General features: G+C 48.4%; 1 protein-coding gene across 1 annotated transcript in view; it reads left to right on the forward strand.

The window, feature by feature from the left end:
- The window catches only part of LOC142578519 (CRISP/Allergen/PR-1-like), a 137,184-nt gene that overhangs the window by 25,321 nt on the left and 90,925 nt on the right, over positions 1-20,938 (forward strand). The window lies entirely within an intron of this gene.

Below are 20,938 nucleotides of genomic sequence, written 5' to 3' on the forward strand. Positions count from 1 at the left end.
GCACGGCAGCGGCGCGGAAGGCTACCACCGACGACCAGCGGGCCGCCAACGCCAAGCGTATGCGCTCTGATCGTCGGGACCCCGAATACCACGAGGAAGTTGGGTTCGGTATTCACTGCTACGCACATGTCAATGTACCAACTACGCTTCGTCGGTCACCTATAGAGTGGGCGTTTGCTAAAGATATTTCCAGCAATGTCGTTTAGGCCATGGTGTCTATCATGGTGACCATAAAGCCATGATCACTGTGGTAACAAAATAAAATAAAAGACGGTAGAATCACGAAGCAACTTGTATATGTCTTTTTGAATCTATATAGCAGTCACCATATATTAAATTCATATAGTCATAACTATACACAACTGTTGTCATTCTTTCTTGCTTACTTTCGTTTCTATTCCTGAGAATTATATTGCGATGCGGCGACAGCAGAGCCGCCAGTTTCTTACAAGCGCGAAATGTTCAAACCATGTCTGACTGATCGAAGAAGGCACCACTATAAGTTAAATGAGGCGTACAGCTCCCGTCTCCCTAGTGCTTAGGCTCGCTGCGTTCCCAGAAAAAATACGAGGTCATTTACCTCCCCCCACTCCCTCCATTCCCTCCTTCTCATTAGCTGTAGTATGATCACTGTCCAAAGCTGTAGAAAGGATGAAGACACCACTGAGAGCTGTCCAGGTCGCCTGCTTTGTGCGAATCTCAGCGCGGTAGTGAGATGGTGGTGCGACTGCACACTCTGAATGGCCACCCGGGAACGCGAGTTTTCGGACAAGAGACAAACAGACCCGACGAGCGGATCATACGACACTTGGGGCCTCTCGGTAAGCACTGCAAAACCTTTACATTTTTTTAATTTTCACGCACAAGTGTTAAATGCTGTTCAAATTTAGCAAAAATATACCGTGCTCAAGACCGTGTGCATGCGTAAGATGCGGGAAACAAGAGGCTAGCGCAACCTTGAATTGACACTATGTCGTGCAACCTATGCCAATCAGGAAAAACCCGCAAAGGGCGGACAAATTAGCGGATCTCTTACGCATGTAGGGCCCTCTAGGCCGTACTTATCGGCGACAAGGTAGCCCAGCCGCCTGCAGGATTATCTTACTGCGCTATGTCTTATGCTCGGTTACGGTAGTTAGAAGTTCAAACCCCCCCTCTCTTTTTTTTTGTTTTAACGATGGTGTATCTGCGTGTTACATCCTCCAGCGCATCACATCTGGTGGCTTGGAGTGGCGCCTGGCACCTGTGAAAGATGCTGAGAGCGAGTGGGGCTATACTAATCCAGGTACAACCAAATTAGGGAGGCCCACTAAGCTTGAACAAAGACGCTCCCTCACCAGAACAGGAATTGGCCTCCTTGGTGCAGTATTCGGCCACAACCTAACTTATGAAATGATCTCCTCAATGAAATGGCCCTGTGCCCAGCGGCTGCGGAGCCCCATGAACAAGGCCGCGGTCAGACTTGTAACCCAGCAGAGGGTGCTAAGAATACCTGGGTCCAGACAGGCAAGCCAATGGAAACTGACCCTTGCAAAGTTTAACATCCGAACCCTCTCGAGTGAGGCTAGCTTAGCAGGACTCTTCGAAGAACTATCAGACATTGTTTGGGATATTATCGGCCTTAGTGAGATTAGAAGAACTCCTGAGGCTTACACATTGCTGAATAACGGTCATGTCCTCTGCTATAGAGGTCTTCTGGATAAGAAGCAATGCGGGGTACGATTTCTAATCCATAAATACATAGCGGGAAACATTGACGAATTTTAAAGCATCAAGGAGAGGGTAGCAGTAGTCGTCATCAAACTAAATAAAAGGTACAGATTAAAGGTAGTACAAACCTAAGCTCCAACGTCCCGTCACGACGATGAGCATGTACATCAGTTTTATGAAGATGTTGAATTAGCGATGAGAAAAGTGCAAACGCAGTATACAGTATTAGTGGGGGACTTCCATGGAAAATTGGGGGGAAAGCAAGCGGGTGAGCAGGTAATTGGCAACTACGGTGTTGATTCTAGAAACGCTAGAGATGAGATGCTGGTAGAATTCGCAGAAAGGAATAAGCTGAGAATAATGAACACTTTTATTCAGAAAACGTAACAAGAGAAAAGGGACCTGGAGAAGCCCTAATGGAGGATCCAGTCGTTGTGACTGGATGTTGGAGCGTAGACTTGTACCACCTTTAATGTATGCATCATATTGAGTTTCATTACTACTACCGCTACCCTCTCGTTAATGCTGCAGAATTCGTCAGTGTTGCCCACTATGTCCTTGTGGATTTGGAATCCTACCCCGTATTGCATCTTATCAGGGAGACCTCTATAGCAGAAGACATGGTTGTTATTTAGCAATGTGTAAGCCTCACCAGTTCTTCTAATCTCATTAAGGCCGATAATATCCCAAACAATGTCTGATAGTTCCTCAAAGAGCTAGCTAGTTAAGCTAGCCTCAATCGAGAGGGTTCGCGTGTTAAACGTTGCAAGGGTCAGTTTCTATTGGCAGCCTGTCCGACCCAAAGATTCTTAGCACCCTCTGCTGCATTGCAGGCCTGACCGCTGCCTTGGTCTGCTGCGGGGGACTGAGGGTGATGAGTTAATTGTAGGAATCATGATTTAGGTAGTGACCGAATACAGAACCAAGGAGGTGAATTCATGTTCTGGTTAGGGAGTGCCTTTGTTCAAGCTTAGTGGGCCTGTCTAATTTACAGTGTAGATTTGCAGGGTAGTTTTCATTGCTTGCGTTGTTTTGCCGCCAATAAACAGTTCTTACTTGGTAGAGGAACATTTGAGGCCGTTGTCGGCCACGAAGTCTGGTACTGTGCCGGCTGCTGTTCGCAATGCCTGTTTGACGGCTCCAGCATTGCCTTGCCTCGTCCAAATGTTAACATCGTCCGCGTAGATGGCATGGCAGATGAACGGGATCATGTTAAGTTCTTTGGCTAGGTTCCTCATTGCACAGTTGAAAAGAAAAGGAGATAGTACTGCACCCTGGGGTGTACCCCTAGCGCCGAGATTGATCTGAGGGCTGTTGATATGTCCAATGTTGAAGGTGGCTGTCCGGTCGCGAAGAAACGCAATTATGTATCTGTTCCCCGTGCCCCAACGTTCATGTCCGATAGGCTTCTGAGTATGGCCTCTGTCTTACGTTATCGAAAGCCTTGTGCACATCGAGCCCTAGGATAGCGCGCACTGCCCCCGGGATTCCGGCATCCACAACGTCCGTTTTGAGCATCCACATGATGTACTGCGTGGGCAGAGCTGGGCGAAAGCCAAAGAGGGTGGGTGGGAATAATTGGTGTTCCTCTACATGCTCGACGAGGCGTGTTAAAACCACGTGCTCTGGTGCTTTGCCCAGACATGACGATGTGAGACAGGGCCGATGTTCTCCAGATGCAGCGTTTTTTCAGGTTTTGGAATAAATACTACGACAGCCTCCTTCCATGGCTGTGGCAGTTCCCCAGTGCGCCACACGATTGATGAGGTCGGTTAGACTTCTAATTGTCCGGTCATCATGGTTGCGCAGCATTTTATTTGTTATGCCATCGGGCCCCACTGCCGAGGTGGTTTTAGATCGGCGAGCGCAGCTCTCACCTCAGCCTCGGTTGTGCCGGCATATATGCTCTGGTGGCTTGGAGTGGCGCCTGGCACCTGTGAAAGATGCTGAGAGCGAGTGGGGCTATACTAATCCAGGTACAACCAAATTAGGGAGGCCCACTAAGCTTGAACAAAGACGCTCCCTCACCAGAACAGGAATTGGCCTCCTTGGTGCAGTATTCGGCCACAACCTAACTTATGAAATGATCTCCTCAATGAAATGGCCCTGTGCCCAGCGGCTGCGGAGCCCCATGAACAAGGCCGCGGTCAGACTTTTAACCCAGCAGAGGGTGCTAAGAATACCTGGGTCCAGACAGGCAAGCCAATGGAAACTGACCCTTGCAAAGTTTAACATCCGAACCCTCTCGAGTGAGGCTAGCTTAGCAGGACTCTTCGAAGAACTATCAGACATTGTTTGGGATATTATCGGCCTTAGTGAGATTAGAAGAACTCCTGAGGCTTACACATTGCTGAATAACAGTCATGTCCTCTGCTATAGAGGTCTTCTGGATAAGAAGCAATGCGGGGTACGATTTCTAATCCATAAATACATAGCGGGAAACATTGACGAATTTTAAAGCATCAAGGAGAGGGTAGCAGTAGTCGTCATCAAACTAAATAAAAGGTACAGATTAAAGGTAGTACAAACCTAAGCTCCAACGTCCCGTCACGACGATGAGCATGTACATCAGTTTTATGAAGATGTTGAATTAGCGATGAGAAAAGTGCAAACGCAGTATACAGTATTAGTGGGGGACTTCCATGGAAAATTGGGGGGAAAGCAAGCGGGTGAGCAGGTAATTGGCAACTACGGTGTTGATTCTAGAAACGCTAGAGATGAGATGCTGTTAGAATTCGCAGAAAGGAATAAGCTGAGAATAATGAACACTTTTTTTCAGAAAACGTAACAAGAGAAAAGGGACCTGGAGAAGCCCTAATGGAGGAACAAGAAATGAAATTGATTTCATACTTTCTGCCGATCCCAGCATAGTGCAGGATGTAGATGTAATAGGCAGGGTAATGTGTAGTGATCATAGGTTAATGAGAGCAAGGATTCACCTCAATTTGAACAGAGAAAGAGTAAAATTGGTCAAGAATAAATAGGGCAACTTAGAGGCAGTAAGGGTAAAAGCAGACAAATTTAGGATGGTACTTGCAAACAAATATACAGCCTTAGAATAGAGAGATGATGATGATGACCTAGCGGTAATGAATGAAACCGTAACGAGGCTGGCTTCAGAGGCAGCAATGGAAGGCAAGGCACCAAGGCAACCAGTAGGCAAGCTCTCACAAATAACAAAGGACCTAATAAAGAAACGACAAAAAATGAAAGTGTCCAACTCAAGAGACAAGATAGAATTCGCGGAACTGTCAAAACTCATCAATAAGGCGAAAATAAGTGATATTCGATACCATAACGTGAGAAAGACGGAAGAAGCCGTAAGAAATGGACGCAGCCTGAGATCAGTGAGAAACGAGCTTGGCATAGGACAAACCAAGGTGTATGCACTAAAAGATAAGCAGGGTAATATCATCAACAATCTCGAAGATATAGTAAAAGCAGCGGAAGAATTCTACACTGACCTTTACAGTACCCAAACGACTCAGGAGCACTCTATCCGAAACGATAATGAAGAGCACACAGAAACTCCTCCTATAACTAGAGATGAGCTCCGAAAGGCCTTGCAAGGCATGAAACGGGCAAAAGTGGAAGGAGATGACGGAATAACAGTCAATTTATTCAAAGATGGAGGAGACATAATGCTAGAAAAACTGGCGGCTCTCTATACGAAGTGTCTATCGACTGCAAGGGTCCAAGAAAACTGGAAGAATGCCAACAATATACTACTCCACAAAAAGGGCGACGTTAAAAAACAAAAAAAATTATAGGCGCATTAGCTTACTCCCAGTATTATATAAAATATATACGAAAATAATCTCCAATAAAATAAGGACAACACTGGACTGTAGTCATCCAAAGGAGCAGGCTGGCTTCAGGAAAGATTGTTCTACAATGGATCACATCCATGTCATTATTCAGGTTCTCGATAAATCCGCAGAGTACAATCAGCCTCTCTATATGGCCTTCATAGATTACGAGCATGTATTTGTAGCAGTTTAGATACCAGCAATTATAGAGGCATTACGTAATCAAGGAGTACAGACCGCATTGTAAACATCTTGGAAAATATATACAGAGATTCCATATCTACCTTAATTCTACGCAAGGCAAGTAGGATGATACCTATAAAGAAAGGGGTCAGACAAAGAGACACAATCGCTCCAATGCTATTCACTGCGTGCTTAGAAGTATTCAAGCGGTTAAACTGGGAAGGCTTAGGAGTAAAGATCGACGGCGAATACCTCAACAACCTTCGGTTTGCCGATGACATTGTTCTATTCAGCAACAATGCAGACGAGTTACAACAAATGATTGAGGACCTTAACAGGGAGAGTGTAAGCGTGGGGCTAAAGATTAATATTCAGAAGACAAAGATAATAATAAATAACCTGGTAAGAGAACAAGAGTTCAAGATCGCAAGTGAGCCTCTAGAGTCTGTGGAGGAGTACGTTTACCTAGGTTAACTAATCACAGGGAACCCTGACCATGCGACGGAAATTCACAGAAGAATAAAAATGGGTTGGATCACATACGGCAGACATCGTGGGCTCCTGACTGGGAGTTTACCGTTATCATTGAAAAGGAAATTATACAATCAATGCATTTTGCCGGTGCGTACATACGGCGCAGAGACTTGGAGGCTGACAAAGAAGCATGAGAACAAGTTAAGGACCGCGCAAAGAGCGATGGAAAGAAGAATGCTAGGCATAACTTTAAGAGACAGAAAGAGAGCGGTTTGGCTCAGAGAGGAAACGGGTATAGGCGACATTCTAATAGACATTAAGAGAAAAGAATGGCGCTGGGCAGGTCATGTAATGCGCAGACTAGATAACCATTGGACCATTAGGGTGACATAATGGGTACCAAGAGAAGGGAAACGCATATCGCAGTTCCAGCCGTGGTCGACACCGAAAGAGCAACGCCAAGCTGACGACGAAGGCAACTTATAGCCTCCGAAGCAACTAACGCACGTGCGTGCGACGCCCTCGTGTCTCCAGGGTCGCGCGACCGGCGCGCGGGGCCAGGTTCGCAAGCCAACAGCCAAGCCACAGCAACGGTACCCAAAGCGGACTACCCCTTCTTCGGTTCCTACGATCGGTTCGCTTTCAAGGTGATTGAAAGACGCGTGACGTATTCGTAAATTGCGATACCGCCCCGCTGTCTCTGACGACCTGTGACGTAATCAAAATTTTGGTCCATGAGGTGAGGCCAAATGAATGGTTCCCCCAACCAAACCGTTATAAGATTTCGCCTCAGGCCGGCTGCGGCCGCCGGACTGGCTTTGGCTCTCAGACTGTCTGTGGCCTCCGAACTGGCCGCCACCCCTGGAGTGGTTGCGGCCCCTGGATCACCTGCGTTCCCTGGACTTCACGGCTTCATGAGTAGCATTTGTCTCTCGATATGTTGTCAGAATTACGTTTTGGGCTTTGGCTTCGGCTTACGATAGGGACTGTTCTCGTTTGCTTGTGGACTTCTCGTTGTTGTAAACTCTTCAGATAGGCCGCCTCTCTGACCTCTTCATCTGCTGCTTGTCGAACTTCACAAGTAGGGTCATCAGCCTTGTGCTCATTGCCCCTATTAGCGCAGCCTGGTTTGCAGTCATGATCCTCTGCAGGACTTCCAACAGTTTTTCCAGATGTTCTGCACCTTGGTTTTCCAGTGTCGCGGCAGACGCCTGATCAGTGGCTTACGGCAAAGCATGTTCAATGAAATTGCGCCATATGTCAGTGGGGGATGCAGTGGTATATACCTCTGCCGAAGGTGACCTGGCGAGTTACATGCGAGCCCTTGAAAGGTGTAATTGCAGGGGTTTTTTACCTTTCAGACGAACCACAATAATTTCAAAATTTGGGGCTCGAAGTTCCGGCGTCAATTCTTCCGTTTGGGCGTTCAGTTCCTCCTTGTGAATCACGCTTAGCGGCCCTGACCGCTAAGTGCCTCAGTGGCCTTAGCGCGTCTTGAAGCGTTCGTGCATGGGCTCTATTGAGGTAAAAAAAGGCCAGTTGGTGGACGTAAAATAAGCGTTGCAACATGCTACGTACATTGCGCGTATTATGACGCCCGTGTAGGCAATCCGTCGGCGTCGGTGACAAATTTCGAGGCGATAGATACGTGCAGGAGCCCGGGCATTTCGAGTATTTGACGGCCGTTCTACTCGTCCAGGTTTTAGGGCTAAGTGGACGCCCTGTGAGGCCCATGAGAGAGCCCCAAAACTCTCACTACGTTGGTGTCATCACAGCAAGAATTGGTCCTGACGTTGGGATAATGTACTAGAAGAGCTGCGCCTGAGGGCTGGTCCTTGGTGAATAAATTGAAGTAGTAACTTACGAGAAGAAAGGGGGTTAACCAAGGGGCCCGATTTTTATTAGTCATATCATGAGAAGCCAACAAACACTGACACCAAGGACAACATAGGGGAAATTACTTGTGCTTAATAAATGGAATGTAGAAACGATAAGTTAATCGAAATTAAAGTGGATGAAAAAACAGCTTGCCGCAGGTGGGAACCGAACCCACAACCTTCGGTTGTGGGGTTGTGGGTTGTGAGGTTGTGGCTTCGGTTCCCACCTGCGGCAAGCTGTTTTTTCATCCACTTTAATTTCGATTAACTTATCGTTTCTACATTCTATTTATTAAGCACAAGTAATTTCCCTTATGTTATCCTTGGTGTCAGTGTTTGTTGGCTTCTCTTGAAGTAGTAATTTCGTGCGATAAAAACACGGAAACAAGAAAGGTGGACAAGGACAAGCGCTACTCACAACTGTTTAATGGAAGGAAGGATAGTACATATATATCCTCTTGTCACGCATGCGCCTATGAAGCAGAAGAGAAACAGGCACATGCACATCAAAGGTGGTTGCGCAAGAAGTCGAATTCGGCATCTAGTAATGTGATAGAAGGCTCTATTCCTATGTACCTATCTATATTCTTCATAAAGAAGGCCTCAAGAGCGAGCCTGGAAGAGTCGTTGCCACTCCTGCCCAGAATAGTAGTCGCAGAAAATTGAGCGTCACAACCATACGCGCTAACATGAGCCACCAAATGTGCGCCCTTATCCTCCATTTTCTTTAGTTTTTTTCGCAAGTTCCCTTAAACAGTCATTCATGCAACGCGCGGCTTGTCCAGTGCCAAACGGCAATGTGGGGTCGCCACCATAATAAAGACAAAAGGGTGAATGTCCTTCGGTGTCATGTCGGGACGAGTTGTACGCGAACGTCACGTAGGCCATCGTGGCGTCCCAGTCTCGGTCCCAGTCAAGGTGATCGTTGGAGACGTACATCGACAGCATCTCTGTGATTGTTCGGTTGAGACGTTCCGTAAGAACGTTCGTTTGTGGGTGGCAGGCGCTGGACAGCTTGTGCTCAGTGACACAAGAGCGGAGGAGGTCGTCGACAACTCAAGACAAGAACGAGCTGCCGCGGTCTGTAACTGTCGAGGCGTGCCATGGTCAAGAATAACGTCATGAAGGAGAAAATCGGCAGCGTTGGTTGCGCAACTAGTCGGCAACGCCTTTGTTGTCGCGTAGTGTGTCGCGTAATCAGCAGCGACGGCGATCCACTTACTCCCTCTAGTCGTCATCGAAAAAGGGCCATGTAGGTCAAGACCTACGCGAAAAAACGGTTCAAAGGGAACTTCAATTGGATGGAGTCGTCCGATAGGTGGCAGGGGAGGTTTCTTCCGACACTGACACAATTCGCAAGTTGCGACATGGCGACGCACGGCACAGTAGTAGACCCGCCCAGAAGAACAGGCGTCGTACGTGGTCGTATGTACGCAAAACTCCAAGGTTTCCCGCCGTCGGTGCATCCTGAAGTTGTTCGAGAGCGATGGATCGCAGGTGACGAGGAAGGACAAGGAGCAATTCAGGGCCGTCAGCGGTCATATTGCGGCGGTAGAGGGTGCCGTCGTGCAGCACGAACATGCGGCACGTGCAGTCAGTGCTGCCAGATTGCACTCAGGCAATGATGGACTGTAAGGATTCGTCGCGTTGTTGTACAGCACGCATGTGGATCATGTCAGTAAAAGCCATCACGTAGGTCACCCGATCCTGCGCAGCAGAATCAGGGGGATCCACTGGGGGACGCGAGAGGCAGTCAGCGTCCTTGTGGGGGCGTCCATGCAGTCTTGTAACTGACAATAAAGGAAAATTCCTGGAGCCGCAAAGCCCAGCAACCAAGCCGTCATGTCGGGTCCCGGAGAGAAGACAGCCAGCAGAGTGCGTGGTTGTCTGTAACGACCGAAAATGTGCGGCCGTACAAATATTGGCGGAACTCCGCGACTGCCCAAACTAAAGCCGAGCACTCCTGCTCGTGATGGAGTAATTTCTCTCGGCAGGTGACAAGAGGCGGATGGCCTAAGCTATCACGCACTCGGTACCGTTCTGTTTTGGAAGAGAACAGCGCCGATGTCATGGCCGCTTGCGTCAGTGTGGACTTCAGTTGGTGCGGATGGATCAAAGTGGGAAAATATGGGAGGGGTGGTCAGAAACCCGATGAGGGCGGCGAACGCATGAGCCTGCTCTGGGCACCATGAGAATGGCGCGTTCTTCTTTAGAACATCTGTCAAAGGCCGAGCAACGTCGGCGAAGTTCTTGACGAAACGGCGAAAGTAAGAACACCGGCCGACGAAGCAACGCACGTCAGAAGCAGAACTTGGCACAGGGAAAGTGCGTACGGCGTGAACGTTTTCTGGGTCTGGTTGAACACCGGATGCGCCAACCAGGTGTCCGAACACGGTAACCTGACGGCGCCCTAATTGACACTTCGTGGAGTTCAGTTGAAGGCCGGCTTTTCGGAAGACCGCAAGAAAGGCAGTGAGTCGGGTAAGGTGGCTGGCGAACGTGGGAGAAAAAACAATAACGTCGTCAAAGTAACAAAGACAGGTGCTCAATTTGTAGCCTCGCAGAAGAGAGTCCATCATACGTTCAAATGTCCCATGAGCATTGCATAGGCCAAAGGGCAGGACTTTAAATTGATATAAACTATCCGGTGTGATGAAGGCTGTCTTCTCGTGGTCCATTTCATCAACTGAAATCTGCCAGTAGCCGGATCGAAGATCAATGGACGAGTATTCAGCTACGTGCAAGCAGTCCAAGGTGTCATCAATGCGTGGTAGTGGGTAGACGTCTTTTCGCTTGATCTTGTTTAAGTGGCGATAGTCGACTAAAAAACGCCAAGTACCATCTTTCTTTTTCACAAGGACGACAGGTGAAGCCCAAGCGTTGGCTGATGGCTCGATGACCCATTTGCGGAGCATTTTGTCCACTTCTGATTGGATGACTCGACGTTCAGCATGCGATACATGATAGGGACGCCGACGAATAGGATTCGTGTCTCCAGTGTTTATACGGTGCTGAACAGCAGATGTTTGTCCTAAATGCATGCCGCCGAAATCAAAGATGTCACTGTACGATTCACGTAGGACACGTGTGTCCGTGGCCTGCTTCAGTATATAAATCTCGGTTTGTCCTATGCAAAGTTTCCGTCTCAATGATTTCAGGCTGCGTCCATTTTTACAGCCTCTTCAGTCTTTCTCACGTTATAATTTCTAACATCACTTATTTTCGCTTTGTTGATCACTTTTGGTAGTTCCACGAATTCTATCTTATCTCTTGAGTTGGACACTTTCATTCTTTGTGGTGGTTAGTGGGAGACGACGATGAAGTGTCTACTTTGTGGAACGCTACTTTTTTTGTCTCTGCGAATTTGAAGATACTTTGTGGGAGACGCCGCTCCCTTAACTACGGCGATGGGCCTGAAGTCACCAGGAAGGGTTCCTGGTCCCTCTACGTCAACAGCGGCCGCTCCGCGAAGGCGGCCTAGTCGCCCGAGTGACACCGACAGCGAGGACACTGTGATCTACTCAGGGACCAGTGATGAAACCTCGGATGACAGTGACTTCGTGCCCGTAGCGAAGCACAAAGCAAAGAGAAGACTCGTCAGGACATCTCCTTCCACAAGTAAGGCAACTGTTATCCCGACGCGAAAGTCATCAGACCTCACAATATATTTATGCCTGTGGCTGCTAACGACAATATAAACTGAATCAACCGCCAAGCCACATCTGTGTTGCTCGACGCATTTGTTCCGGGTCAAATCAAAGATGTTAGGATCAACGCCCGTAAGAACATCCTCGCTATAGATGTCACAGACCGCAACGCGCTATGCATTCTGAGCAACGTTAAGGTGCTAGATAGCATCAACGTACGCTGCTATAAACAAGACGATCATGACTGTACGGCCGGCGTTGTGTATGACGTCGATAATTCCATAAGGGATGCTGACCTGCATATACTCATCAAGCCGGAGACAGAGGGAATTGCCATATTGCAAGCTGGTTGCCTCGGAAACTCGCAGTGTATGAAATTAACTTTCAAAGGAGACAGCCTAGCGTCACACGTCAAGGTCGGTCACTTCCGACACATAGTACGACCTTTTGTGCAAAAACCGCTTCAGTGCAGGGAGTGTCAAAGCATAGGGCACGTTAGTGCGGTTTGCACAAATGCTGCCGTGTGCTCACGATGCTGTCGGTGGCACAGCTCTGACGCCTGCCTTGCAGAAAACCAAAAGTGCCCCAATTGTCAAGGCTCTCACGATGCAAGTTCAAATATTTGCCCACGTGGGAATAATTATGTGAAAATCTTGAGGCAAATGGTCAGGGATTGTTCCTCGCACAGGGAGGCTGCCGCTAAGGATCGACGTCGACGTTCACGTCGCCGGAGATCTAGGAAACCCACAGCTACTGCTAAGGATGCACCGCGTCCACTGACAGTCTACAAACCCACATACAACTAGCAATAGTAGCAATGAGGATCCTAAGCAGAAAGTATCCAATATTATTGCCCCATGCGACGAGTGGCCGCCGTTGCCACGGCTAGATCCACAAGCGGAGCTACAAATAGCACGATCGCCTAATCATGCTTCACCTTCTCGCAGCAATCAAGACGACGACAAACAAGTTCTCACCATGATAAGGGCCCTTGTGAACACGCTACGAGTACTACTGACCGCCATACACTCTCCGGCGGCTCGAGGCGCACTTCATATACTGGATGCCCTGAATCCGGTACTGTCCGGTCTTGAGAAGCACCATGGCTGGCTCCTCTGCACTCGTTCCTAAAAGAGGTCAAGGAAGCGTCTATCTTCCAATGAAATGCCAGAGGCATTAAAACCCGCATTTCGGACTTTCGTCCATTTGTATTTAAGAACAAATTTCCAATAATCGTCATTTGTGAACCAAACATTGAGAGCGCCATCCACCTATCAGGATATGAAGCTTTCATGTCTGCCACCTGTAGCAACCGCAGCAATGTCATCGTTTACATCATATGCAATTTCATGTATGTTTTACACCCAGTGGCACCTGATAACGACAATCAGTACGTATGTTTGACTATAAAATGCAAGGACGTCGCACTCACGATCGTAGGGGCCTACATGTCACTTTCGAGTCGATTTGACAACGCCAGACTAAGTGCAATTCTAACAGCGACACCTGGACCATGGATTATTAACCGGCGACTTCAGTGCGCATCATCCGCTATGGGGAAGCTTTAAGAATGAATGTCGAGGAAGACGTGTAATACCCTTCGCGTCGGACCATGAGCTCTGCTGCCTAAATGATGGCAGTCCCACTTTTCTGTGGGGATTGACATACAGCAGCTGCCTGGACTTAACTTTTGTTTCAATATGCCTCAGTGCCAGTGTGAAAGAGTTTACGGACAAAGAAACCGATGGAAACACATGGCATGGTTCCAATATCAATTAAAAACGACGGCATACTCAAGTCACACTCTACCAGAATTTTTCATTAGATCGACTGGCCTAAATACACGTTGCTCATGGAGAATAATTGACAAAAAATCCAGGACTGTCTACGTGGCAACATAGAGAAGCTAATTCATGCCACTGCTCAAGAAGCCACAAAACCTTTTTGGCCTATTCCCAAGTTTTCTGAATTCGAGCAGAATTGGAGCGGCTTAGAGCAATCCGCTGTCACGCGCAACGAAGGCACAGGCGCACCAAGTCCATCTACGACATAAGGGCGGCGAGACGCATGCAGAAGAAGATATAGCGTCGGACCAACTCCCTGCATTCTCTAAGATGGAAAACCTTCTGTGATTCCCTTGATCCGCATAAACCCTTGTCACATATATGGAGAACGGTGCGTGGTCTTCGAACATCACCGCAACAACGCCACCCCGTCAATTGCCTGGCTCTCTACCAAGGTCGCAGAGAGATAGACGCAGCGGATGACTTCTGTTTCAAGGTTGCTGATCTACCGCCATCGTTCGCCACACGTGATCCCCGTGATGTTCCAATCTTGCGGGATTCTCGTATGGACAATCTCTTTTCCATTGAGGAGTTGAAGGCGGCGTTGACAGCGTGCAGACGTTCCTCATCGCCTGGGCCTGACGGGGTGACTTACGCAGCTCTTGGAAACCTCGGTCAAACAGTCCGTCTTGCTCTTCTAGGCGTGTACAATAATCCATGGCGTGAAGGAGTGGTTCCTGCTGCATGGAAGTCTAGTCGCCGTGTGCCTCTGCTCAAACCAGGTAAATCACCTCTAGACGTGGCGTGGCGTCCTATCGTCCCATTGCTCTGGCCAGTTATCTAGGAAAGGTGATGAAGAGGATGGTGCTGATGCGTCTAGAGTGGTATCTAGAACACTACAAGTTGTACCCTGACGCTATGACAGGCTTTCGACGCGGACGCTCTTCTGTAGACAACGTCATAGATCTTGTCTCGTCTGTACAGCACGAAAAAGCCTAAGGAGGCTGTCAGCGGCGATGTTCCAGGATGTTAAAGGCGTTTATGTCAACGTAACCCATCAAGCCATCCTGCACGCCTTGGGCGATGTCGGCCTAGGCGGCCTTGTTTTTCGATGGATATTCAGCTTCTTGAAGGACAAGTCATTCTTTGTGGAAACAGAGGCTGGTGCGTCATCTCAACACCTACCGTGGCGTACCACAAGGCGGAGTCTTGAGCCCCATTCTATTTAATCTCGTGCTCATCAACCTGGTTCATACCCTTCCGCAATCCGTCCATGTTTCGATCTATGCAGACGATATATGCGTTTGGTCATCAGAAGCGACGCGTCCCTAAGTGCGCGCCAGACTTCAAAAAGCGGCCACACTAACATCAAGTTATCTTCGAGTGCGAGGTCTGGAGGTGTCCTCCGAGACGTGCTCTATGGTCGCTTTCACGCGCAAAGCAATGAAACCGTACGCTGTCAGAATTAATGGACAGCCGAATGCCTACGAGAAGACGCACCACTTTCTAAGATTGATAATAGATCGAGACCTCTCATGGAGTCCTCATTCTCCTACCTAAAAAGAAAATTAGTCATGATGACCCACGTGCTCAGATTTCTTGCGGGAAAGTCATGGTGTGCGTCCGTGAGTGCGATGCTCCAACTCTATAATGCACTGTTCCTCGGTTTCCTGCGCTGTAGCTTACCTTCACTGGCTGGGACCAGTAAGACCAACCTCCATGCCCTCCAGTCTGTACAAGCTAGAGCTCTGCGAATTTGCCTTGGTCTTTACCAGATGTGCCTTCACGGCAGCAACAATAGCCATCGCGCATGACCACCCCATCAATACGTATCTTCAAGTCGACGCTTTAAGGATGCATATCAGGCACTTCGCCCGACTTCCATCGCATCATCTCGCCTCCCTTCGTGCCGCTCGACCTCGTTTAGCGTTTAGCAAGATTATTGCCGCCAATCATGGAACTTTACCATGAAACTTCACGCCTTCAGCACGACCATCTTTACCGCTGTGGTGCCTCCATTCACTCCAGGCTCTTCTAGTAATTCCCGGTATCAAAAAGAAAACGGTGATGTCATCTTTCGCCCTCAAACAAACCGTACTTTCATTCCTACATGACGAGCACAAAGAACGCATCCACGTTCACACGGACGGTTCTGTTTCCTGTAAGAGTTCAGCTGGAGCAGTGGTAATTCTAGCAGAGTTTGTCACCCTCAAATTCAAGACGGCTCACATTACATCATCGACGGCTGCAGAATTCGCAGCTATCAGTGCTGCTCTGGAGTTCATTGGTCAGAAACCATCACATTCATGGTCCATCTTATGTGACTCGAAAGTAGCTCTCCAGTCTCTGATGTCCCCTTTCAATCACGGACCAAATGTGCAACTAGTCGCAGACATCCGATTACTCCACCATCACGCAATCAACAAGGTGCCCAGCGTCATCTACCGGTGGATACTGGGTCACTGCGGAATTTCGGGAAATCACAGTGCGGATGATGCCGCCCGATCGGCCCACGATGGTGTCCATGTTACAGCAATACGACTGTCACGAACAGATGCAGCCACAAGTCTTCGCTCCTTCGCCCGCGAGTTTACGCAGAATTTGTGGAACACCAGTGAATTCACGAACGTACGTCACCGCAGATTGGATCCACGTCTGCAACTCCTTCAACCACCAGGGTTACCACGAGCGGAAGCACCACTTCTGTGCCACCTGTGGCCTGGCGTGGCATTCACGAACTCCTATTCATTCCGCATTGGAATGGCCGACAGCCCTACTTGCGACACCTGCAGCTGCGAGGATACGATTGAGCACCTCCTTTGTGACTGTCCCAGTTACAAAGTGCCAAGAAAAGTGCTCGTGACAGCGCTCAAAAAACTGGACAATCGCCCCTTTACAGAGGAAAAAGCTCTAGAACACTGGTCCCGATGGGCTTCGGCACTCAAGGCCTTAAGGGCTTTTGTGTAGTTTTTAAGGACATGAGAAGTGTGTGACTGTCTTTGAGTATTGTAACGTGTAGTATCGCGTTACTGTGTGAATCTTCCGGTTTCCTTTTTTCCCTCTTCTTCTTTCTCCTTTTATTCCCTTTAGCCCTTCCCCAGCACAGGGTAGCCAGCCGGTGCCCACACTGGCTAAGCTCCCTGTCTTTCCTCCCCTTTGTCTCCACCCTCCCTTTCATTCTTTGTCGTTTCTTTATTAGGTCCTTTGTTACTAGGGAGAGCTTGCCTATGGTTGCCTTGGTGCCTTGCCTCCCACTTCAGTTGCTGCCTTTGAATCCAGCCGTATTATAGGGACACTAAAGTGAAAAACGATGTCTTCTGCATCTGTAAATTACAGTTCAACACCAAAAACTCCACTCCTACAACGATAAGACGTTTGGTAAGCCAGAAAAAGCGCAAGAACGAAATACGGGTGGCGACGCCTACTCAAGTTCCCGCACCTGGGTGCTGTGACGTCTTGGATTTTGATGGCATCTTCTAGGAACTACTGATTATATATAGCGGTACAGATTGACTACATTATGTTCTAAAGGAACCATATATTAAACATGGCAAGTTTCGGGAACCTTTATTCAGCCAATGCAGCACAAATGCGAAAACATACTTTGGGATCGCTGACGTGCCGGCGCTGGAGTTTCGGGGCGAAATTCAAATACCGATACTTAGACCTTCACTTTCCCATCTAATAACCAAACTACTTTTTTAAATCACTGCTTGCAGGGTTCTCAAAAAATGCTTCATTATTCTAAACTAATTTATTGTTTCGCTTTAGTGTCCCTTTAAGGTTTCATTCATTACCTCTATGTCATCATCATCAGCTCTCTGTTCTAAGGCTGCATATTTGTTTGCAAGTACCAGCCTAAATTTGTCTGCTTTTACCCTTAGCCTACTGCCGCTACGTTGGCCCGTTTTTCTTGACCAATTTTACTCTTTTTCCGTTCAAATTGAGGTGAATCCTAGCCCTCAATAGTCTATGATCACTACACTTTACCCACCCTATTCTACATCCTGCACTGTGTGGAAATTGGCAGAAAGTATTAAATCAATTTAATTTCTTTTTTCACCATTAGGGCTTTTCCAGTTCACTTTCTGTTTCTACGTTTCCTGAAAAAGGCGTCCTCCATTATTCTTGGATTATTCCTTTCTCCGAATTCTACCAGCAGCTCTCCTCTGGCGTTTCAAGGATCGACGCCGTAGTTGCCAATCGCCTGTTCACCCGCCTGTTTTTCCCCTATTTTTGCATTAAAGTCACTCATTACTACTCTATACTGAGTTTTCACTTTTCTCATCGCTAATTCAACACCTTCATAAAACTTATCTACTTCCTCGTCGTTGTGACTGGATGTTGGAGCGTAGACTTGTACCACCTTTAATGTATGCATCATATTGAGTTTCATTACTACTACCGCTACCCTCTCGTTAATGCTGCAGAATTCGTCAGTGTTGCCCACTATGTCCTTGTGGATTTGGAATCCTACCCCGTATTGCATCTTATCAGGGAGACCTCTATAGCAGAAGACATGGTTGTTATTTAGCAATGTGTAAGCCTCACCAGTTCTTCTAATCTCATTAAGGCCGATAATATCCCAAACAATGTCTGATAGTTCCTCAAAGAGCTAGCTAGTTAAGCTAGCCTCAATCGAGAGGGTTCGCGTGTTAAACGTTGCAAGGGTCAGTTTCTATTGGCAGCCTGTCCGACCCAAAGATTCTTAGCACCCTCTGCTGCATTGCAGGCCTGACCGCTGCCTTGGTCTGCTGCGGGGGACTGAGGGTGATGAGTTAATTGTAGGAATCATGATTTAGGTAGTGACCGAATACAGAACCAAGGAGGTGAATTCATGTTCTGGTTAGGGAGTGTCTTTGTTCAAGCTTAGTGGGCCTGTCTAATTTACAGTGTAGATTTGCAGGGTAGTTTTCATTGCTTGCGTTGTTTTGCCGCCAATAAACAGTTCTTACTTGGTAGAGGAACATTTGAGGCCGTTGTCGGCCACGAAGTCTGGTACTGTGCCGGCTGCTGTTCGCAATGCCTGTTTGACGGCTCCAGCATTGCCTTGCCTCGTCCAAATGTTAACATCGTCCGCGTAGATGGCATGGCAGATGAACGGGATCATGTTAAGTTCTTTGGCTAGGTTCCTCATTGCACAGTTGAAAAGAAAAGGAGATAGTACTGCACCCTGGGGTGTACCCCTAGCGCCGAGATTGATCTGAGGGCTGTTGATATGTCCAATGTTGAAGGTGGCTGTCCGGTCGCGAAGAAACGCAATTATGTATCTGTTCCCCGTGCCCCAACGTTCATGTCCGATAGGCTTCTGAGTATGGCCTCTGTCTTACGTTATCGAAAGCCTTGTGCACATCGAGCCCTAGGATAGCGCGCACTGCCCCCGGGATTCCGGCATCCACAACGTCCGTTTTGAGCATCCACATGATGTATTGCGTGCGCAGAGCTGGGCCAAAGCCAAAGAGGGTGGGTGGGAATAATTGGTGTTCCTCTACATGCTCGACGAGGCGTGTTAAAACCACGTGCTCTGGTGCTTTGCCCAGACATGACGATGTGAGACAGGGCCGATGTTCTCCAGATGCAGCGTTTTTTCAGGTTTTGGAATAAATACTACGACAGCCTCCTTCCATGGCTGTGGCAGTTCCCCAGTGCGCCACACGATTGATGAGGCCGGTTAGACTTCTAATTGTCCGGTCATCATGGTTGCGCAGCATTTTATTTGTTATGCCATCGGGCCCCACTGCCGAGGTGGTTTTAGATCGGCGAGCGCAGCTCTCACCTCAGCCTCGGTTGTGCCGGCATATATGCTCTGGTGGCTTGGAGTGGCGCCTGGCACCTGTGAAAGATGCTGAGAGCGAGTGGGGCTATACTAATCCAGGTACAACCAAATTAGGGAGGCCCACTAAGCTTGAACAAAGACGCTCCCTCACCAGAACAGGAATTGGCCTCCTTGGTGCAGTATTCGGCCACAACCGCAGGCTCAAGTCGTGGTCGTTGGCCCCGTTTGCTATCGACACTCCCTTAGTATTTCGCGGATAGCCCCACATGGTATGGCTTGAATTAGTCTTCCAGGACGATGACCACGGCTTTTGTCGCCTCTTTCCTCACTTTTCTCGTGATTGTGGGGAAAGTGATAGTACTGCACTTTGGCGAGCTTATATGTTTAGTATATAGAGGCATTTATGCTTCCTGTATTGGGATATTAGCTGCACAAAGGTGTAGTGCAGATTTGCGATTTCTAAGTGGATCTGCATTGCGGAGATGTTTCGATGCACAAAAATTGCTGTTCTTGCACTCGGTTTCTTGTTTGTCGAAAACGCATTAAAGCAGGTATAGCCCGTTATTTTGATTGCCGATTCTGTTTCCTGTAGCGCAATGACATCGACCTTGGGGTCGAGGTCCGCCACTGCGAACTGCAACGTTGCCCTCTCTTTGGCAAACGACCTGCCGTTCCACTGTAATATCCGAACTTGTTCCGCCATCACCTATTCGAAATACCATGGACATGGCGTCGGGCGCACCTGTGGGGATGCCGTGCCCGTCGTGAGGTCGTCCTGCGTGACTCGTACCTCTGTTCAGTGGTGGGAAGGATTGCGGAGTCTGTGTTGCTGTTTAAGGTGGGTAGAACGCTGATTGATTTCAGTTTTAAGCAGGTCATGGAAGGCTCTGAGTGTTTCTTGTTTTACACACTGTATTGTGTTGGATCTTTCTTCTATGATTTACGCTAGGCTTGTCATTGTTCTACTGCTTCGACTTTTTGTTCCAGGAACTTCGCTGGTTGTGCAGTGGAGTCTATATCTTCCGTTAGTTTCCTCTTAGCATTACGTTCCTTATCCATCTCCATGCACGCATCTGTGTTCCTGTGTACGGATGCGGTATAGTTTCTGTAGATGTAGCTGTTACCAGTAAGTCTTCGTAAAAGTCGAGGCCGGTGGATGGCAACCGGAGCCTCGAACGCAGCCGGAGCCTGGAACCTTGCTAAGAAGAAAGCGGCTGCTCAGCTGGATGAACCAGATCTCCGGCATGTTGATGTAGAATTCACGGGCACCCTACAACCATGGGACCACTCCCGGACCGCAAGAAGCCACGTCACTCAAGCATTGGTATAGTCGGTGAGCTGACACTGGCCTGGCTGGGCTCGGTTGTCATGGTCACCAATTTGTGGGAGGCGGCGCGATGACGTAGCCGGCGTAGCCCCGGTTCATTTAGGCCGGCCAGCCATGGTGCAGCAGCATCTCGGGAGCGGCTAACACCTCGGCCGCTCAAGTCAAGCGCGATAGCGTGTTCTATTCTCGACCTACATGCACGCGAGCCGTCTTCCACTCCGGCTCTGGAATCGATAGTCGCACCGCTACACGGCTATCGTACCGGAATGGCCGATAGCCCTATGAACGACTCCTCTAGGTAAGAGGACATCAAGCATCTATTGTGCATCTGTCTTCGCTACGGCGTACAAC

Source organism: Dermacentor variabilis, chromosome 4 (genome assembly GCF_050947875.1).
Source record: "Dermacentor variabilis isolate Ectoservices chromosome 4, ASM5094787v1, whole genome shotgun sequence".
In the NCBI taxonomy this organism is placed as follows: Eukaryota; Metazoa; Arthropoda; class Arachnida; order Ixodida; family Ixodidae; genus Dermacentor; species Dermacentor variabilis.